The 17,143-nt window shown below is 37.0% G+C and overlaps 1 protein-coding gene across 5 annotated transcripts in view; it reads left to right on the top strand.

Annotated features, from left to right (window-relative positions):
* LOC128744227 (cGMP-dependent protein kinase, isozyme 2 forms cD4/T1/T3A/T3B) overlaps positions 1-17,143 on the top strand; it is a 416,751-nt gene that overhangs the window by 234,021 nt on the left and 165,587 nt on the right. The gene's annotated exons all lie outside the window — the stretch shown is intronic.

Raw genomic sequence — 17,143 nt, 5'->3', positions numbered from 1 at the left:
CCGGGAGTCGGTCGTTTCCGGCGGCTCTATAAATCTTCAACTGATTGAATTCTCGTCTTCCGATATGTGTCAAATCAATTGCCTGTGGGCTCTATAGGGCTCTAAAAGCAAAGCCTGGGTGCTAATTCCGTTATCGAAATTTGACCTTCTGTTTTTTATACGACAGACTTCGCAACCAGCTGTTAGAATACAGGACACTGCGGGGTCAGTGCCACGATCCTATTGACTCTAACAGCCTCTCCCAGCCGAGATTCGAACATACGACGACTGGCTTATTAGACCAGCGTTTTACCTCGAGGCCAACGGGGGCTCTATAGGGCCCAAAACAGAAGTGGAAGTGATTCTCGATTTCGATTCAATGATCGAAAAAGCGGTGAATAAAATTTTCTTTTGATATTGCCTTTCTTTTGATAGGTATTCGCATGGAAATCAATAAGGTATATATGAATAACAATGATTAATTTATATATTCACGCTTTCAATATTAAAAATTTAGGAGAAAACGCCTAATACGTTTAAATATTTACACTTTTTTTAAAAAAGTCTCATTGTTTTTTCGTCACACAAGGAGAATATAAATGTGAGTAGCATTCATGGTACGTTCATCTATGCATATCCCTAACAATTACATAGTACAGTAGACTCTCGGAAAAGTTAATCGATTGGGGAATGGGTCGATTAACTTTTCCGAAAGATTAACTTTTCCGAGTAGTCCGAAAAATCAGTGAAAATGATAAATACCAAAGCGAAAAATGCATTTCGGGACATAAGGTACACATTTTTATTGTAATGGAAAGAAAAATGTAGCAAGAAATAATACTTAGTTCCTTTAAGTAAGTTTAAAATAGTCGGTTACACTAGCTTACTTTTGTTTTTTGTTTTGATAATGTTCGCGTTTATTTTTAGTTCCTTGCTACAATAGATTACCACAATAGATCAAAATAATGGTCGCAGTGGTCAAATCTTCCGACAAATAATAGTTCCTTGCTATTCCTTCTTTTGCATTTAAAATTCAATCTGAGTTATCAATAATCTTGAAGTAACTATGTGCCCGCGTTGTGCTATTGTTGCAACTGTCCGGTACAAGAATTTAATTTAATCGCAGTTATGATGCGACTCTGTATGAAACTGTGAAAAGGCGACAATAAACCGAAAAATGAGAAATAAAGATAGAATGAAAACACACGTGTGTAGACGAACGTTTGGACAACCAATAAATTCGAACTCTCAGAAAAGTTAAGGCAAAAATTAACTTTTTAGAGCGTTGCATGGGAGCTGATATTCGCTTAACTTTTCTGAACAATTAACTTTTCAGAGAGTTAACTTTTCCGAGAGTCTACTGTACATAGTAATCTAAAATTTGGAAAAAAATCTGTGTAGAAAGTAGCTTCGAATATGGTTTGTAAATAATGTATGTTTCAAGGTTATTTGCCTCTATACGCCACATTTCTGCAATACGACGCGTCATTTAACATTGCTATTCTCCTCATCGAATATCATCGACCTCTACCATGGCAAACCGGTGACAAATTCCTTGCAACGTCGAGATTTTATTCTGTCACAATTTAGGAAGCTGACATTCGTTTCATATTAACAGCCAAACCTGCTCTCAGTGGCTAAATTCCTGGTTAGTAATTTGCAAATTATGAATATTTCTACATAAGAAATTTTACGTTTGGCTAACACATGGTGACCGAATTTCAAAGGCGAATAGTAATTTTTTGTGGTGGAACCAGGGCTTGAAAAGGGATCGCAAGTTGAATGTGACTGCCGTGAATGCGAACTTTCCGCATTCAAACTCCGCTTTTTGAACGATCATTTGACTGTTTTTTCAATGCAGTCAAGCTGCCGCTTGCGCTGCTGCTGTCTTACAATTCATGCGGCATCTCTGCAAAAGCAAACAGTCGATCTCCCGTTTTGCTTTGCGCTTTGAGAATATAAACTGCAAACTGACTGGAAGCATACGGTGACGTATTTTTTCGTTTCTCTTTTTGTCTCCAAATCGGCTGCTCACAGTAATAGTTTGTCACCCGGACGTCGGTCCGACGCAAGCAAAATATTCGTTTGTATTGGACGGAGTCCGACCGACTTCTTCCATGCACATGTAGTGGTTGTTTTTTTTTGTAGTATTGAATCATACGATTGTGCGGTTGCTTTTCGTAAGCGTGGTGACTGCCAGTCATTTGACTGTTTTGCAGTCATTCGCTGCTCCAAACGGTAAAGGCAACTTGATCGAAACGAAAATGTTAAACAGCTTTAGAATCCGTTCATACTACTGCGTGCCATCGGCGTTTGACTGAGCAAACTGCCAGTTGTGTTATGCATAGCGTTCGTATTCCATCACTAAACGGACGGTGTGAACGTGAATGCGCGTTGGTGGGACTGCGGTAGAAAAAAAGGATCGGTCGAAGCCCTGGGTGGAACACCCTCTAATGATTTCTAGCTAAGAAGTAACTCCATTGATATTCCACTGAATGCCAGCATTAAGTAATAACACTTACTCCACTCCGCAAGAACGGTAGATAAATTTGAAATTTGTACACATTTTAACGGTGCATTATGATGTGACTGGCCATGCATTCCGATTACATCTGCATCGATAAATCGGCACTCGAGGGTCCATATAATTTACATGCGGGCATTTGTATGTTCAGCATGACTCCAACCACTGCACTGGTAGGTACCTATTACTCAGTCAGTCAAGTACGAATAACTGTAGTAGTACGAAGTGAGTAACTCCGTGAAGTCATCCGCTCGAACCGGAGTGTAGTTTGGATTGGAACACAAATACCTAGTGTTCAAAAGTCATTCGGCTGTCGCACTGCTGCTTGCTGGCTGGCTGGCTGGCTGGCTGTGAGTCATGAAAGATTTCGTCTGATTTCGTTCTCCATTTTGAACGATCCCGCATGAACAAACCGCGGCGGCTGGCTGCAAAAAAAGGCAAATCCTACACGACAAGGTATCTCGCAGGCCTTCACTGCCGTGGGAGGTGATGTATCTTTTCCGCGGGAGGAAAATTATCATTCATGTGTATGATAGAACTCGCAGTTCATACTTGACAGATAATTAAAACAAGTGGTTTTATCTCGATAGGTAAATATAAAAAAAATTGAAAACCATTAAAATCTAAAGATATTTTTCTTACAAGAATGTTTTCAGCAATTCGTTTTGACCTTTTTTTTCGGTACAAGTGCTTAAAAATTACTTTTATATATGGTCTCCAGTTGTTTAATTTACTTTAAAGTAACTTTTTTGGCTGATGAGAAAGACGCACCGCAGTCGCGTAGATGGATAGAAGCCTGAGTTGAGTTGAAGATTTTGATTTTCCTACAGTCGCGTCAACCGACCGGTGAGCGGTGCCGGAACAGCGGAAGTGAACGGCTAGCTCAATGTCATCTGTGGCTGGGCTTTAGCCGTGCGCGTGGCGAATTTGCACTGGTGAAAAGTACGGTTGTCGACCGGGTAAAAATAATTCCGGAAGGTCGTTTCTCGTTTTCGCTGCAATTTGCTCGATCGTGAGTTACCCATGCCGTGAATTAGGTCAAAACAAATAGCTTCAAAGTGCTGCTGCTAAACACTGTCTGCATAAATTAACGTAACCTTCCTCAATTTTCACTCAACAATATGCACATTTTCGTGCACGTATGGCGCAGCTATCCACATTTGACTTCGCTTTTGCAAACGAGCCGGCCAATTAGTGTAGGGTTTAGTTCGTTGAGGATGTAACGCAATGAAGTTAGTCAATTTATGTAGCGGTTAACGAATGGGCGAATTCAATGGAAAGGAATTACCCTCCGACGCTATTTTAGGATCATTCATGTTTACGCCTCCGATGGCATTCGCCTTACCTATAGGTAGCACTCGCAAAAATAGCCAGTCCACGGGCGGTGGCGATATGCGATGGAAAGCAAAAGTGCAACACACGTGTGGTGCGTTTCATTACCGGTCGCGAGAAGCGGGAAGGACGGGGTGTGCCTTGGTTTGTCTTGTGGCCTCCAGTGAAATCGAGAAGCCATTCGCTAACGCTCGATTTCTATTTCGAAGCTGCCGGGCGGAAAAGGAGAAGTTACGTGCGCCGTCGCGTCGGTCGTCGAGCTGCAGAACGTATCGTCGGTTGGTTCGTGCCGGGCAAATGTTTTCATGCTAGCTTAATTCGATTGAACAACCGCCTGCCAGGCAGCGGAAAACTGGATAAATCTTTCCATACATTCCTCTATCTCCTGACCGTAGTATCACAGTTGGAAAGAAACAAGCACGAAATGGCACGAACTTTACAAATATCTACAGCTAGCAACAGTATTGCTAGCAGATTTTGGAAATTAAGCTTTTTGCTATTATGATGACTTACAGTTTAATTGTCCAGTTTGACAAATAGAAAAAATATTCAACTAAGGTTATGGTAGAGCGAATTTGAATTGCCAGCCCTTGGCGTGATCCTGCTAACCTTCCATCGTATCCTGATCGTTGCATCGGTGTCGACAGGCTCGTGCGCGGTCTGTAAAATGCATTAGACAAGTTTGATAGCGGAACTGATTAATAGTCAGAATACTCACCGACGCTGTTATCCCTCCTGAACTTCTGTACTTCGCAATGTGCTCTTCGTTCAACTAGTTTCCCGATCAGGAAGACCTAACAGCACTTTTCGAACAACGGTTGTTGTTAATTATGTAAATAAATTATAACTACCGTTGTCGGAAATTAGAGACAGTTAGCGATTAATCCTTTAACGGATAGGGCCTTCGTTTTTACTCTAGCGCTCGTCCAGATAGTTATTTTTGTTTGAAAAACATAAATTGAACTCTTTCTACATGTATTTTCATGCAAAAATGGTCATTAGCTTGACAGATCTCATAGCTTAGACGGTTCTCCTGCCATCTGTACAGCTAACTCGTCCATCTTGTTCGCTGCAGAACGATAGTTTACCTTAAATTGTGTCTCGTTTACAACAATTTTTTGGGGTCTTCTATAGGTTTCATTTGGCTATACCGCAATAGTTTACGATTGAGTGGAGCTCTGACGTGTTGTAAGGGTTTTTTTCATTCAGCACCACCTGGAAGCAGTTGGAGGCATATCTCACCCATTAACCTATGTTTCGTCTTATGGTAGAATGCCAAAACCGGCCAAAACAGTGTGGAATAATCATGTTGTTTCAGGAAATCCAGCAGATGTTTTTCCAGACACTCCTTGTTATAAGTTGCCTGGATGACAGCCACGGTTGCATCTATTCTTCAAAACTTCTGTTCAGGAAGTTATCTCCAGTCTGCCTTGACGTAGATTTCGTCATCCATCACCACGTAATCAAACTTCGTCAGCACCGTCGTATACAGCTTCCGGTATCGTGTTTTGGCAAAAACAAAATACCATACGACTCCATTGCATTTTCGCAACTTCATTGCTTTTAATCAGTGTTGCGAAGCCCACTCTTATGTAGTCTAATTTTCTCACACTCGCGTACTCGTTCTAACAAACGCGCCGGCATAAGCATCACTTTCTGACTCTCGCTCTTATTTATTCATGGATTGCGACGAGTTTTTGGGAGTGTGTATTTAGCTAACAGTCACTGTCGTCGCTCTCGTCCGTCATTGCAGCACGAGCTCTTGTCGTGAAGAAGAAGAAATGAAAAAGCTGTTCAAGTTCAACCGAGACGCACACAATAAGACACTATGCGAGCCCTTGTTGGCTCTGATCCAGCCGTAACCCTCAGAACGAATCACCACAGCTGTACCGTATCGTGTATTTCATCCGGTAGTTATGCAATTAAGCCTTAAATACGCAATGTTGCTTTAAATCAACATAGTGAAAAACAAGTAAATTATTTGTACCGCCTTTAGATAAGTTTTATAATTATTTAGATTATTATTTAGATAAGTTTTTTTTAAATGAATTTTTTCGGCGAGCGCATTTAAGGGTTAAGTAATTGCTTTTTTTTGTTAAATGTGATAATTATGCACTTCCTTAAATGAAAACTCTTTTCACTGGAAGTGAAATCCATTGTAAATGACTGAAAATAAAGGAAGGTTTTGTGCCTGTGGGAGAAGAGGCTAAGGAGCTTCACTCCCAGGAGTTTTCCTTTTCCTAATAAATAATAAAAAAAAGAATGTAAAATCTATATCCCAGTACGCCGCTAGGCCTCACGGGCAGCTTGTTGGTACTCACGAGTTGTTTGCCTCGCGAGTGGATTATACAGAAAGACGTTATGAAGCTGTGCGTTGTAGCGTGAGTGTGTAAGTAGCAGAATGTCTGCACACAGCAACGGGGGATGTTTGTCTGATGCTTGCGTGAGTGGCGTAAGCGTTGAATGCTATACTTCTCTTACCGCTCCCGTGAGAGTGGGCATCGTTGGCTTCTCGCTTGATTTGCTTTAAATAGTTGTGTCTCAAAAACTGAAAATGATGCATTATTGTTTTTATGGAATGTTATGTACAATATTTTAAGCTTTCTAAAAAATATGAATGACCGGTATCTCTTTGATACACAATCATGAAGACACGAAGAAAACGAATATTTTTGATGTTTTTACAATTATAAAAAGCGTACGCTTCAATCCAAAATTTTCTTTCGAGAAATTTATTCCTCTACCTTTCCTTTGATACCAAAATGATTAAAATCGGTTCAGTGGTTCGAATGTTACGAATTTTTAAAAAAGTTCTAAATGAAAATAACGATATTTGGGCCCACCCTAACTCAGAAAGGAGCACCCTAAGCCCTCTAAAATAAAAAGCAAAGGCTTGGGCTTAAACGTCGTTTCTCAGACTTAACCCTTTTTTGTCGACAGAATTCACAGCCGGCTATTAGAGTACAGGACAGTTACTACAGGCTAGTACAGGCGAGCGCAACAATCCTACTGACTATCTGGCAGCACCGCCTAGTCGAGATTCGAACATACGACGGCTGTCTTGTTAGACAAGCATCGTACCTCGAAACCAACTAAGCGGTAAAACAATAAGGGTTTTAAATTTTCCGAAAAAGAACAAGAATACAAGATTTCGTATCACTGTTTCTACTTGTAATATATTTAACTATTAATTTAACTATATCCAACTAGCTGATTGTCCGATCTCTCTCGGGGCCGTTGTCACTCAGTCACTTGTACATCTGTTTTTGTAACGAAAACTCTCATAATGCAAAAAAAACCCTTTTTTCATTTGAATAAGTCTACTGCCTTTGTCAATTCCTTTCACGCTGTCCCGCAACTACTTGTAAATCTGCCTTCTTCTCGGTAATCCCTATAAATCGACACAAAGCCTTTTTTACATTTTTGAACCTCTTTTTTTGAACCTTTTTTAACGGCCACTCTATTCCCCCTTTCAGAAATAAAACAACTTGTACAACTGCTTTTGAACCCTTTTTAACGGCCACCCTATTCCCCCTTTCAGAAATAAAACAACTTGTACAACTGCTATCGTTCCAAATACAAGAGAAGCACACCCCTTTACCCATTTGAATCTTTCTCTCCCCTTGTAAGAGACCGTCTCCCTTTTTTGTCAACCCCCGGTGCTGACTCTTTTATGCCAGTCCAAAAGTTCCGGAGCTATGGCGGAACATACATTCATACTCACGTTCTTCATTCCCCTACATGTCAGTTCCTTCCCAGTCAGCTCCGCCTTCTGTCACGTAGCTAATTATGCATCAGTTTGCTCAATGAAAATCGCTATAATGGAAACGAAACAAAGGTTTATTTCCCATCCCAAGCAACAACGTGAGCTTTATTGTACTCTTATGCTGGTCTTCAAGACCAATTTTGGTCTGGAATGCCATCATAAAAGTGCAATGAAACCCAAATTGTTACTTGGGATATATTACTTCTCTGTGGAAACCCCCTCTTTTCTCAAAGTCAGCTGCACAACTACAATCGGTTTAAATGCCAGAGAAAGGCAGCCCCTTTTACTTATTTAGATCTTTCCCCCCTTGTTAGGGGTTCCCCCCTTTTGCCAACTTCCCAGTGCTGATTCCCTAATGTCAAGGAACATTTGTGCCAAGTTTGATGCAGAATTGTCCAGGCATTTCGGAGCTATGGCCTCCCCCTGTTATGAACCCCCCCTGTTATGACCCTTTTTTGTCAATCCCCTGAGTTTTGATTGCCTTATGCCAAGGGACATACGTGCCAAGTTTGATGAAGAACCGTCCAGGGGTTTTGCAGTTATGGTTCGCCCCCCTCCTCTTCTTGTCAACCCTTCAGCCTTATGTCAAGGAACATGTATGCCAAGTTTGGTAATGATCCGTCCAGGCATTTCGGAGTTAATGACTCCTCCCCTGCTGTTACGACCTCCCCCCTTTTATTAAACCCCCAGGGCCCCCCTTATATCGAAAAATATGTATGCCAAGTTTCGTGGAGATCGGTCAAGGTGTTCTGGAGTTATGGTGGAACATACAAACATAAAAAAACTCAAACTTATATATATATATATACAGTAGGATTCCGAATTTGGCATGGTTCGATTTTGGCAACAAAAGTATCCGTTTTTGGCAACAGAAAATATTTATCTTCCAAACATATGCTTAAAAATGAATCAGTTTCCGCATACATACTTTAAATGACGAAAAAATATTGCCCTAAGTGTGTTCATGAAAAAAAGTTTGCGGTTATAGATTGTTTCGAATAATAATATTTTTATTGTCGTAGGAATACGTCTTACCGCAGGTCGCCAAAAACTTACTTGCACCGCACGGATAGCTCTTGGTAAACATAAAAAGGTTACAGTCGTTGATTAATAACATTTAGTCAGTTTCTAACGCACTTACTTTCAATTTTTTTATATTAAAAAAGGGTCTCGATTTTGGCACGGTTTTGATTTTGGCAACATAGGCGACACGCATGTGTTTCCAAATTCGAGATCCCACTGTATATAGATTACGAAAACTAATCAATTTTCTCATATTCATATTAATTCGGTAATTTGATTAAGATGATAGAAAATAAATTTTAGTTTTTTTAAACTTTTACTTTTTACTTTTGCGCGTCATTCATTTTCCACTATTCACTTTTTTCTTATTTGTTTTTTATTAATTTTTACTTCTATCTTTTTCATCGTTACCTTTACTTTTCCCTTTTTGTATTTTATTATCTTTATATCTTTTATATATACTTATCCATTTTTCTTAACGCTTCTGGTTTTATTTATCTGAACTTGTGTCATTTACTAATTACTATTTAGACTTTTGAAATTGTGACTTGACATTTGATATGACTTTAAATATTTCGCTTCTGACTTTAACAAATGGAACAAATGGAATTTGGCATGTGTGTGTTTTTGGAGACAAATTTTTTTTCTATGATGAATTGGGACCCCTCCCCATTTTAAGTGGGGGGGGGGGGCTCCTATACAAACGAAATACAAATTTCCTTATAACTCGAGAGCTAATCCAGCAAATGGAACCAAATTTGGCATGCAGGTGTTTTTGGAGGCAAGAATTTTTTCTATGATGAATAAGAACCTCTCCCCACTTTAAGAGGGGGGGCTCCTATACAAATGAAATACAAATTTCCTCATAACTCGAGAACTAATCAAGCAAATAGAACCAAATTTGGCATGTGAAGGTTTTTGAGGGCAAGAAAATTTTCTATGTTGAATTAGGACCCCTCCTCACTTTAAGAGGGGGGGCTCCGGTACAAATGAAATACCAATTTCCTCATAACTCGAGAACTAATCAAGCAAATAGAACCAAATTTGGCATGTGGGTGTTTTCGGTGACGAGAATTTATTCTATGGTAAATTGAGACCCCTCCCTCTTTATAAGGGGAATTGTAACTCCTCTCCCCTTTAAGAGGGGGGGCTTCCATACAAATTTCCTCATAACTCGAGAACTAATCAAGCAAATAGAACAACATTTGGCATGTGGGTGTGTTTTTTGGTGACAAGAATTTATTCTATGGTGAATTGAGACCCCTCCCCTCTTTATAAGAGGAATTATAACTCCTCTCCCCTTTAAGAGGGGGGGCTTCCATACAAATTTCCTCATAACTCGAGAACTAATCAAGCAAATGCAACCAAATTTGGCATGTGAAGGTTTTCGAGAGCAAGAAAATTTTCTATGGTGAATTAGGACCCCTCCCCACTTTAAGAGGAGGGGCTCCTGTACAAATGAAATACAAATTTCCTCATAACTCGAGAACTAATCAAGCGAATTGAACCAAATTTGGCATATGTGTGTTTTTGGAGACAATTTTTTTTTCAATGATGAATTGGGACCCCTCCCCACTTTGGGAGGGGGGGTCCTATACAAACGAAATACAAATTTCCTCATAACTCGAGAACAAATCCAGCAAATGGAACCAAATTTGGCGTGTAGGTGTTTTTGGAGGCAAGAATTTTTTCTGTGATGAATTAGGACCTTTTCCCACATTAGGAGGGGGGGCTCCAATACAAATGAAATACAAATTTCCCCATACTCGAGAACTAATCAAGCAAATAGAACCAAATTCGGCATGTGGAGGTTTTTGGAGGCAAGAATATTTTCTACGGTGAATTAGGATCCTTCCACACTTCAAGAGGAGGGGCTTCTACACAAATGAAATACAAATTTCCTCATAATTCGAGAACTAATCAAGCAAATGGATTCATATTTGGCATGTGGGTGTTTTTGGAGGCAACCATTTTTCCCATTATGAATTAGGACTTCTTACCTTTTTAGGAGGGGGGGGGGCTCCCATTCAAACGAAATACAAATTTGCTCATAACTTTAGAACTAATCAAGCAAATGGAACCAAATTTGGCATGTGAGAGTTTTAGATGGCAGAATTTGTTTTCTGTGGTGTATTACGACCCCTTTCCCTTTTAAGAGGGTGGGCTCCCATACAAATGAAATACAAATTTCCTTATAATTTGAGTACTAATCAAGCAAATGGAACCAAATTTAGCATGTAGGAGATTTTTGAGTCTTGAATTTATTTTATGATAGTTAGAGACCTCTCACCCCTGTGGTAGGGGGATATGGACTCTCATACAAATATAACAGACATTTTTGCGAAACTCAAAAACTAATCCAACTCGAGAAATTCGAGACTCTTCCATAAAACATTAATCAATAACAAGACCACAAAAACTATCTATAGTAACACTAGATCATTCAGGACGAGCCGGTCGCGAGTGTTGCCGGTGACCCGCCGTCGGAAGCGCCGCCCACTGGGGGGCTTGCAAAACTCGAGATAGTGACAAAGATCATCCGAGATTCATGATTTATGTACAACACAGGTTAATTTGTGGCAATACGAAGTTTGTCGGGTCAGCTAGTGACTTATAAACTTCAATGATTATTCTTATTTGGCCGTTTACATTTTTTCTTTTACTGTTTAATTTTGACGTTGTACATTTCATTTCTGTCCCTTTTTTACATTTTTAATTCTTTATTTTTAAATCATTGCTTTTTTTACTATTAACACTATTTTTGAAATTAGAATTTTTCATGATACTTTTCGATTTTTCCATTTTTCGGGTTTTGAATTACGGCTTCCAATTTTTGATTTTTAATTTTCAGCTGTTGACTTCTGATTTTTAATTTCTGACTTTTGGCTTTCGTTTTTTGACTTTTGGGCTTATGATTTTAGACTTTTGTCTTTTGACTTTAGACTTTAGGGTTCATATTTTAGACTCTCGATGTTGGACGTTGGACTTTATATTTCAGATTTTATACTTTAGACCTTAGACTTTTGCTTTTAGATTTTAGACTTTTGAGTTCAGATTCGAGACTTTTACTTTTGCTTTTGAACATTAGCATTTGACTTTGGACATTGCTGGCTAGCTAGTCAATTAGCGAGTAAACATGATGACAGTAGGCGAGTTTACAATCAACTCGCAAACTCGCTTGCTAGTATTTGAGACTTTACATTTCAAACTTTCTTATTAGATTTAAATTGACTCTTTTTGGTGAATTATTAAATTAACTTAGTATTGTTAACGTTTCCGCTTACTTTATTCAGCCATCCTCAGAACTAATATATTAAAGAAGAAAGTACATTAAATAATCTTCTACAGATTTTAAATATTTTAAAAATTAAAAAATTTCAAACTTTGGTCAATCAACTTAAGATTTTTAGCGTTGAGCTTTGCTCTCGCGACTATAGACTTTGAACTTAAAACTTTAGACTTCCCGCTTTGAACTTTTGACTTTTACTTTTGAAATTTAAACTATAAAATTTAGACTTCAGTCTTTAGATTTAACACTTTAGACTTCAGTCTTTGACTTTGGAATTTAGTCTTTTGACGTTTGACTTTTACTTTAGACTTTAAACTTCGGTCTTTAGACCTTTGTCTTAGAGCTTAGGTATTAGTTTTTAGACCTTATGTTTTTCACTTTAGGCTTTATACTTTAGATTTTATACTTTTACTTTAGTACTTAAACCAATTGACTTTGGACTTGGTTTTTAGACCTTAAACTTTATACTTCTGACTGTATACTTCACACTTCATGTTTAAAACTTTTGATTTTTTACGCTTGATTTTTAGCTTTTGACTTCTGACTTTTGACTTTAGACTTCTCATTTAACACTTTTGACTTTGAACATTAGACTTTAGGCTTTTGACTTTATACCTTAGTTTTCTGACTCTTAACCTTTTAGTTTTGATTTTCAACTTTGGACTTTAGGCTTCGGTTATTAGATTTTAGACTTTACACCTTAAATTTTAGAGTTTAGAATTTCCTTAAAGCTTTCAATCTGCAGACCTTCGGCATTTGACTGAAGGCTTTAAATTTTAAATTTTAAACTTTATATTTTATACTTTATACTTTATACTTTATACTTTATACTTTATACTTTATACTTTATACTTTATACTCTATACTTTATACTTTATACTTTATACTTTATACTTTATACTTTATACTTTATACTTTATACTTTATACTTTATACTTTATACTTTATACTTTATACTTTATACTTTATACTTTATACTTTATACTTTATACTTTATACTTTATACTTTATACTTTATACTTTATACTTTATACTTTATACTTTATACTTTATACTTTATACTTTATACTTTATACTTTATACTTTATACTTTATACTTTATACTTTATACTTTATACTTTATACTTTATACTTTATACTTTATACTTTATACTTTTTTATACTTTATACTTTATACTTTATACTTTATATTTTATACTTTATACTTTATACTTTACACTTTATACTTTATACTTTATACTTTATACTTTATACTTTATACTTTATACTTTATACTTTATACTTTATACTTTATACTTTATACTTTATACTTTATACTTTATACTTTATACTTTATACTTTATACTTTATACTTTATACTTTATACTTTATACTTTATACTTTATACTTTATACTTTATACTTTATACTTTATACTTTATACTTTATACTTTATACTTTATACTTTATACTTTATACTTTATACTTTATACTTTATACTTTATACTTTATACTTTATACTTTATACTTTATACTTTATACTTTATACTTTATACTTTATACTTTATACTTTATACTTTATACTTTATACTTTATACTTTATACTTTATACTTTATACTTTATACTTTATACTTTATACTTTATACTTTATACTTTATACTTTATACTTTATACTTTTTTATACTTTATACTTTATACTTTATACTTTATACTTTATACTTTATACTTTATACTTTATACTTTACACTTTATGCTTTATACTTTATACTTTATACTTTATACTTTATACTTTATACTTTATACTTTATACTTTACACTGTATACTATATACTTTAAACTTTATCTTATTACTTTATACGTTAAACTTTATCCTTTTGACTTTTAGCCTTTTAATCTTTTGGTCTTGAGACTTCAGTTTAGTTTAGTAGACGAAGGGCTTTGACTTTACATTTTAGATTTTACACTTAAACCTTAAAATTTTGATTTTGGAGTTTGAATTTTGACTTTAGCACTAAGACGCTTTTCACTATAACCTTTAAACTTTGGATGTTTGACCTAAACTTTAGTCTTTTTGACTTTACACGACTGATTTTGAACACGCGACTGATGACTGCAGTCTTTAGATCTCGTTTAGATTTTAAACTTTTAACTTTGGTCTTTGGTGGTTTTACCGTAGACCTTGTTTGATTATGTTAAAGTAAACAATCTGGGTCATTTGTGACTTTTGCGGGGTTGGAATTTGTGCCCGAGTTCTCAGTGTGAGAGACGTGAATGTTTACACAGTTTTTCCGAGATCTTAAGCTACGACTGGGTACATAAGAGTTTAATTTAGATAGTATTTCGCTAGATAGTACCCGTTGGGAAATAATGTCATTAAAATTATGAAACCAAGCATTGCAAGTTCACGGCGTTCCTTAATTTAATAGTTTTGTAAGTTTATTCGATGAATAACCGCTGTAAGAAATCTATTTAATATAAGCTGACTAGGCATCCCGGATTTATTTACTTTTCCGGACGACCAAGGGTTCCGCATTGATTGTTTTTTTTCGTGTCAGTTGAATATAGAAACATTTAGAGAAATGCTACCCGTGAGACAGACTGTTTATGAGAAAAGCTCTACTAATGAAGAATTTTTAAATTAAGTACATATAAATACATCTAATTTTGTATTCAATTGTCTCCTAAAAAATTTGTACATTATAATAGACGCATTTTTTTATATGTTCTGTATTTATCTAAAAATCTTTGCACTTCAAGCTAATATAAAATAGCAATTTTAGCCTTACAACTACTCTTATGACTTATTGATGCAAAAATCGCAAAATAATGAATTTTAAAACTTCATAGCTCGTGCCAAGTAGCTTGGCACAGAGATCGTTTTCACCTTTAGCAAATCAGCGCGCAAATTTTTGCACGTCTGTGCAACAACTCCCCCATTCAGTCAGTTGAGCAATTCGGTGCATTTCAGATAAACCCAGATAGCGCAAATATCCTTCATTCTGTGTGCACGGGGCAAAATCATCGCTGTCACGATGTCGAGTTCAAGCTGAGCTGAGCTGAGGAAGGTATCAAAGCACCGAGCACCGAGTGGGGTGTTGCATTGCGCGCCCGCCTTCCTGACACGCTAAAGCCTGCCTACTTAAGGCGCAAATCCGCAACACTGACATAAACGTTCGATCGATGGATCGATTGAATGCAGAATGCGATTTTTTGTTGTTACTGCTTTGTGTTCACGCGATGCAACCGTGGTTAAGTTTACGATTTCATCTCTCTCTCTGTGTGTCTAAGTAATGTTTCTAGTTTCAAACGCGTACACCCTGCAACCAATGCAATGATTTGTAAGCCGTCAATCAGCCGAGTAGGATCGATAACCTACTAAAACCACGCCATTATTGCATCGGAAGGTTGAACAATTCCCGTTTACTTCGCTTGGTTATCTTGTTAATTAGATTAAGTTTGATCAGCGCAAAGCAGTCTTTCATGGTCAGATAGCTTGATTGAAAGAGGTTCACTTCACAAACACACGGACAGGGGCCGCTTTCCAATGCATTATGGACGAATCCATTAAACTATCAGTTTATCGAGATGGAGCGCACGCGTAAAAGTGTTGAACGCTAAGGAAACCTTCCCGATATTGAGGCTACATTTCCCGAAGCCTTCGCGCAAAATTTCCACTCACCGAATTGAATTGTTGGGCTATTAAAATGTTTGATCCCAACCACCCGAGAGGCTCTCGAATCACAAGTGCTTTTGAGCCGTCGCTCGGTGTCTCAAACACTCGACGCACGTGGTCATCTGTTTTTCTATTCGATTGCCACAACTGAGGCAGCTAATGAAAACAGCACCAAAAGTCATAAAGAACATCTTGAAGCGATGGCAAACAATTGCATTCCGTCGTCGTTAATCCAGTTTGCCAACAACATGTGTGCGGCTCGGGTGCCTGCTTTTGTATTTCAGCACTGACTGACTGTGGAGCTCTCAGTACCTCACGTTATTAGCATTTTACTGCACTGCTGCAAACCGGCTGCTGCGGCGAGCCACTTTTTGATGCCGTTGATTCCTCAAGTGCATCATCGTCATCATCATCGATTGCAATTTGCTCAAACACTCTTGTTTTCATCTCCCGACGCGACGCTGCGCTGTTTGAACTAGTTCCAGTTGTTTAAATGTTTGTTTCCCTTTCTATAACTAGGGTTTCTCGATTGGTATCTTTTGCGGCACGACCTGAATAGGTTTTCTTTTATATAAATGCCTTTTCGAGAAAGATATTTTTCTATTAAAAATGTTATGGACTGTGATTGTGTGTGGTTAAATACAAACTTACATTCAGTGCATTCAGACTCATTAACCGAGAATGTATGTTTGTCTGCACATCATTTGTTTATCTATATAGGGTTTATTTCTAATTCCCGTCGCAGTAAGTAAAGCCATTCTAATTTTCATCATTTGTTGGATGGATTTAATGAATACTCCAAATGTTCTTGTGCTGATTTGACTAAAACACACTTACCTTCCGATCCGTGAACTTTGAAATCACTGAAAATCGATTATTAAAGCATATTATTGAAATTACGCAACTGACTTTATTTCTTAAATTCGTCGTACCGTTTTAAAATCCGTCCATCAAAATTTTTCATCGTCCGAACTAAAAATCACAACAATGTTTACGAAGCTAGCGCGCATGTATTTGTGTAGGACGACATGAAAAATGTTATTCTGCAAAATTTCTGCAGGTCTGGCAAGTTTTCCTGGCTGTAGAATAACGACAATGCGTTGCGTGGTTTATTTTCATTTATGAATGACGGAAATTAAAACGATTAGTCGACATTTTCTTCTTCGTCGCACGAAAAAACGTTGGGAATTTGGCTGGTAGGACTTCTTTAATGATAAAAAGCATTTAAATAGATCTCAGCTCACTCTGATTGATCGCGTATGATAGACAACAAACTAAAATATTTGGGAATAACTAGTTTTGCATTGTGTGTCATAAAAATGCTAATATTTTTAATAATTTGTGTTGGATAGGACGGGAATAGGCAATTACGACGAAGCAGCAACATACCCTAAATATCAGAAGAAATTTAAATTAAGTAAAATGCCTTTTTGCGAAGGGACTTTAGGTATTTTTCAATGCATTTTGAAGCTACGAAAAATTTAGTACACTTATAACTCCGCATGTTCTGATTTCTGGTTTTCAATGGTTTCTATGCCAATCGATTCATAAAAGATGTAACATTTGTATGGTAATTAG

The sequence above is a fragment of the Sabethes cyaneus genome, chromosome 3 (assembly GCF_943734655.1).
Source record: "Sabethes cyaneus chromosome 3, idSabCyanKW18_F2, whole genome shotgun sequence".
Taxonomy (NCBI): Eukaryota; Metazoa; Arthropoda; class Insecta; order Diptera; family Culicidae; genus Sabethes; species Sabethes cyaneus.
This window is presented reverse-complemented; position numbering and strand designations above follow the sequence as displayed.